This window comes from Polypterus senegalus, chromosome 6 (assembly GCF_016835505.1).
Source record: "Polypterus senegalus isolate Bchr_013 chromosome 6, ASM1683550v1, whole genome shotgun sequence".
Lineage (NCBI taxonomy): Eukaryota > Metazoa > Chordata > Cladistia > Polypteriformes > Polypteridae > Polypterus > Polypterus senegalus.
In genome coordinates, this window is record NC_053159.1 from 176584009 (window position 1) to 176590008 (window position 6000).

The following is a 6000-nucleotide window of genomic DNA, read 5'->3' on the forward strand; positions in this document are numbered from 1 at the left end:
ATCAACGGTGTCCACTTCAGATTTTAAATGTTAAAAACAGGAATGAGAAATCTGAATTACTGAAATATCGATTGACAGTTTCCACGTTAAATTCTCAGTAATCAAAATTGGTATGAGGAGTTTGATTTTTTGAAATATCGATAGTGTTTAGAATGTAAAAAAAAAAAAAAACACACACAAAAGGACAGCTTTCAATCGAGTGACTAGAATTCGACAAAAGGGATACATTTTGTTTTAATCGGGTTGAAGTTTACTACAGATATGTTAACAAATAAGCAGCGCCATATTGGATGTGCATGGGCCCGTGCCCAATACGAACTTTGCATTATCAAAATATCAATTGATGGTGTCCACTTCAGATCTTAAATGTTAATAGCAGTTATAAGAAATTGTAATTCTCGAAATATTGATTGACGGTGTCCACTTCAGATTTTAAATAGTGAAAAGAAAGATGAGAAATCTGAATTATCAAAATATCGATTGACGCTTTCTACTTCAAATTCTCAATAATCAAAAGTGGTATGAGGAGTTTGATTTTTTGAAATATCGATAGTGTTTAGAATTTGAACAAAAAAACACACAAAAGATAGCTTTCAATCGAGTGACTAGAACTCGACAAAAGTTAAAGGGATACATTTAGTTTAAATCGGGTTGAAGTTTACTACAGATGTGTTAACAAATGAGCAGAGTGGTGGTGTCAAGGTGACCCACACAGCGCCATATTGGATGTACATTATGAACTTTGCATTATCGAAATATCAATTGATGGTGTCCACTTCAGATCTTAAAATGTTAACAACAAGAATGAGAAATTCAAATTCTGAAAATAAAGATCAACGGTGTCCACTTCAGATTTTAAATGTTAAAAACAGGAATGAGAAATCTGAGTTATCGAAATTTCGATTGACAGCTTCCACGTCAAATTCTAAATACTCAGAATTGGTATGAGGAGTTTGATTTTTTGAAATATCGATAGTGTTTAGAATGTAAAAAAAAAAATAAAAAACACACACACACAAAGGACGGCTTTCAATCGAGTGACTAGAATTCGACAAAAGGGATACATTTTGTTTTAATCGGGTTGAAGTTCACTAGAGATGTGTTAACAAATAAGCGGAGTGGTGGTGCCGAGCTCGCCCTCACAGCGCCATATTGGATGTGCACGGGCCCGATATGAACTTTACATTTTCAAAATATCATTTGATGGTGCCGACTTGAGATTTTAAATGTTAATAACAAGAATGAGAAATTGTAATTCTCGAAATAACGATTGACAGTGTCCACTTCAGATTTTAAATGTTAAAAACAGGAAGGAGAAATCTAGATATTTTAATTTTATTGATTTTTTTTTTTTAAATCAAATAACACTCCATACATTTAACTCGAGTTTTACAAAAAGAAAGAGAAATTCAAATTCTCAAAATAACGATCGACGGTGTCCACCTCAGATTTTAAATGTTAAAAACGGGGATGTGAAGTTTGCATTATCAAAGTATCAATTGATGGATTCCACTTCAAATCTTAAATGTTAAAAACGGGGATGAGAGAGCCATATATTTTAATTTTATTGAATTTTTTAAACTCAAATAACACTCCACATATATATAAATCGAGTTTTACAAAAAGGAAAAAAAAAGAAGGTTTGAAACAAATCCTCCCCCACCCGTGAGAAAGAGAGCTAGGCCAGCAGTGTAAAACTTTATACTAGTAAAGACAAATGAATAGATAAAATAATAAATGAATAAAGATAAATGGAGTAAAGGAGGTGAGAGAACCTGCTTCCTCAATTTAAATGCTGTGGCGGACGGCTGGGGTCCTCACTATATGTTCAGGAGGAGCAGCCATGGACTTTGCAATATCTCCCCCTGGATGCTAGATGGCAGCACCCCTGGGTTGGAGCGGTGCCTCGGTTTCCTGCAGGGCTCCATGGGAATCAGAGTTGGGTGCAGCCCTGTTGGGTCCCTCAGGCGACGCCAGGGGGTGCTGCAGCTGGGACTCCTGGGCCCTTTGTGGGCAGCATATTCGCCACACACGGATGGACTATAAAAGGGGCCAGCAGCCACCACTCCAGGAGTCTGAGTCAGGAGGAGGAGTGGCGGTGCAAAGGAGAGGGTGTTGTGGTGACCTTCTTTTGGGTGTTTTGGTCCTTTGGGACTGCGACGTGCCCCACAGGTGAAGAAATATAAAAGTTTCATTTGCTGTTATACGTGCCATCCGGTGTGAGTCTGTGTTGGGTCAGGCGCCAATATAGCACCCTTTGATGCAATGCTTATTCTAAAATGTTATTGATCAGATCCTGCCAGGTTTTGCATCCAATCCTCTAAGTGCGAATTTGATTTTTTCCAGTTTCAAATAGTATATAACATCAGTTACCCACTGACTTAGAATAGGAGAGTTAGGATTCTTCCAGTTGAGCAAAATCAGTCTACGTGCCAATAGTGAAGTAAAGGGAGTTTCAGTTTGTTTGCTCTTCTCCGCTTTCTGTGAGCCCTCAAGATTAGGAGGGACATCCAAGGGATGAGAAATCTGAATTATTGCAATATCAGTTGATGGCTTCCACTTCAGATTATAAATTTTATATTCATATCGGGTTGAAGTTCACTAGAGACGTGTTAACTAACAAATAAGCAGAGTGGTGGGGCCGAGCTCACCCTCACTGCGCCATATTGGATGTGCACGGGCCTGTGCGTTTCAGGATTGTCTGTAGTCACTGAGCCTTATGAACCGAGTATTCTTACAGCACCTGCTTTAACATTGAACACTTCAAAAATGTGTCAGTGATATTCTCCGTTAACAAATACGTTTAGTCCTTTGTGATGTTGATAACATCCCTCTTCAATCCAAGCCCCCAGCTGAACGTTAGCCGCTGCTCCACCAGGTCACAATGTTTCAAAATAACTTTCAGTAAATAACGGAGTTAAAACTAAACAGATATTTCATGGCTGGATTTCTGTTACCGGATTGCACACAGCACGTTATATTTTTTGGATTGGCCGTGCGACTGAACCCTGAAAATGAGCGTCACGCCGTCCCACCACGTTTGCTTCACCGCTGCTGCAATAATCACAGACTCCCAGTGACTCTAAACTGGGCCCATTAGATTGACCCCCCTCAGCCCAGGCAGGATTAAATGTGTGAGTTGATTGATGACCCCTTAATTCACCAGTTGTTACTAAATGACCAGATCATGCACTGACACCCACCCATTTTTTTTTGTTGTTTGTTTTTTCACATATCACTTCTTACGTGCTTATAGATAGTTGTATGTAATCCAGGAGTTCAGAATTGCCACAGAACAGGGTGAGGTCGATATGTGCGATCACAACGCGGAAGACCCCTGCTCTTCAGTGCTGTGGTCACTGGGATTAAGACTAAGGACTAAAGTCATAGAAGACACAACAGTCACCTCACAACCTACAAAATGGAAATGATGATAACAACCATATTTTCCCTATAAAACGCTTCCCTGAAAACGCTAGAAAAACACCTGAAAAACACCCCTAAAAACCACTTGACAATTTCTTGGAAAAAAAAAACCAATAAAACGATAAACAAATTCTGTAAATTTACAACGCCCAAGTGTGAATCAGCAATAAAACAGGCGAAAAAAAAGGCACGGCAACAGTGCTGTGTTCATGGGAAATTAACTTAGAATGGCATCTTCATTCATACAAGGATCAACAAATGGACCTGTCGGGTCCAAAGATCGGGGGGACACACACATGAAAAATCAAAGACGACCGGTTCACGTGTAACACATTTCATTATTCAACTTAAAATCTTTTATCGAGCACATTTATCTCGTTTACAATTGTCCAAGATGTTTCCAGGGCAAGATCCCACCTGCAAACGTTGCAATCGAGCTCCAGCCTCACTGGGCCACATGTTTTGGGCCTGCACCAAATTAACATCATTCTGGACCAAAAATCTTTAAATGCCTCTCTGACAGCCTTGGTGTCACAATCCAGTAACAGCTGTGTCTGGTGGGCTCACAGAGGGGCTTAAAGTGGAGAAGGACAAACAAACTGTAATGGCCTTTACTTCACTATTGGCACGTAGACTTGACTTGATCAACTGGAAGAATCCTAACCCACCTCTTCTAAATTAGCGGGTAACTGATGTTATATGCTATCTGAAATTGGAACAAATCAAATTCTCACTTGGAGGGTCTGTGCAAAACTTTTTAAAAACCTAATCAATGACATGGGCGGCACGGTGGCGCAGTGGTAGCGCTGCTGCCTCGCAGTTAGGAGACCCGAGTTCACTTCCCGGGTCCTCCCTGCGTGGAGTTTGCATGTTCTCCCTGTGTCTGCGTGGGTTTCCTCCGGGCGCTCCGGTTTCCTCCCACAATCCAAAGACATGCAGGTTAGGTGGATTGGCGATTCTAAATTGGCCCTAGTGTGTGTTTGTGTGTGTCCTGCGGTGGGTTGGCACCCTGCCCAGGATTGGTTCCTGCCTTGTGCCCTGTGTTGGCTGGGATTGGCTCCAGCAGACCCCCGTGACCCTGTGTTCGGATTCAGCGGGTTAGAAAATGGATGGATGGATAATCAATGACCTTTAGAATAAGCATGTAAACTGGGGGGAAAAGACCCCTTTCTCTCTTTACTACAGATTTGTTGGCCTTGCTCACTTTCTCATGGGTGGGGTGGATTTGAATTTAGTTTTGTTGAGTTTGACTTGATTGTATGGAATATTATATGTTTTTAATAAATTCAATTAAAGATCCAAAAACAACAGAAAATTAAAGACGCCTGGTCCGTGTCAGCTGAACCCAGGTGGTGTGCCGGTGAGGATTTCGGACCCCCTGACAGGTCAGTGCTCAGGTAAGGCAGAAGCCTCTGTAAGGTTGTGGAATGGAGGTTCATATTTAACATTTCCATCCTTGTGTGTAAATTGCCATGTAAGAATGAAGTGGATAGTCTAAAGAAAGAGCAAGCAGGCCCATACGAGGGGGGACTTTTTTTAGAACAAATCCCTTTTAGTCACCGTCTGTTACAATTCTCGTCCACTCGTCCCAGCGCTTCTCCCATCTGCTGCTATGATTTCCTGTACTGCTCTTTTGGTGCCATTTTTTTAGAGCCTCCTACATTTTTTTTTTCTTCTTCCATGGTAGAAAGTTTTCTTCCCTTCAAAGTCGATTGTAATTTTTGGACCAAAACAAAGACACGAGGAGCGAGACAAGGTGAAGCAACAACAGCCATTTTTGGTCAAAAAACTTTTGGACAACGCACCGTGTGCAGGAGTGTCGTGAACGTGCAAAATCCACTCTTGCATTCACCACTGCTCCAGATTTTTTTGGTCACCGATTAACAGTGTGCCCACGGGAAACAAACTATGAATAAGTCCATCGATCTTGAAAAAATGCAATCATTACGGTTTCTTCAAAATTTACCGTGGTGGCCCGGAGAAAAAATTGCCCAAGTCACGTGCACGATTGTGGAACAAACAGCAGAAACAAGCACTCGATCAGCTCAGCACGATGCCACTCGGTGGACTGATTATCCAGACATGATACCCAGCAAGCATATTCGACAACTACCCCCTACTCCCATACTGTTGGCTTATGCTGGGAATTTATGGGTTCCCCCCTTGCATTCTAAATGATAACCATAAAAAGTATAAAAAAAGAGGCCTTGCTTTCAAGAAGGCTGATAAGCATGGCTGTGCTTTTTGATTCAGTTACAAATGTTTCCTTGTGCTGATTCAGGATGCGCACTGTCACTGATTGCACACAAATCCTTTGAGTTTACAAGTGACTTGCTAAATGCGAAGATGTGACATCAGATGTGTGGATTTAGTTTATATGAGCCTGAAATATCAAATACTTTACATAATGTTAGCCCAAAAAGCCTGGACTGGAAGGGACAAATAAATGTACAGTGTGACTTTGGAAGAGAGAAGGCAGTTTATGACCTCAATACTGGTGTAGCCTTTTGTTGTTGTCCGTTTCAAACCAGAGAGGGGGCTTACATGCAGGAAGAAAGCAGCTGAATTGTGGGA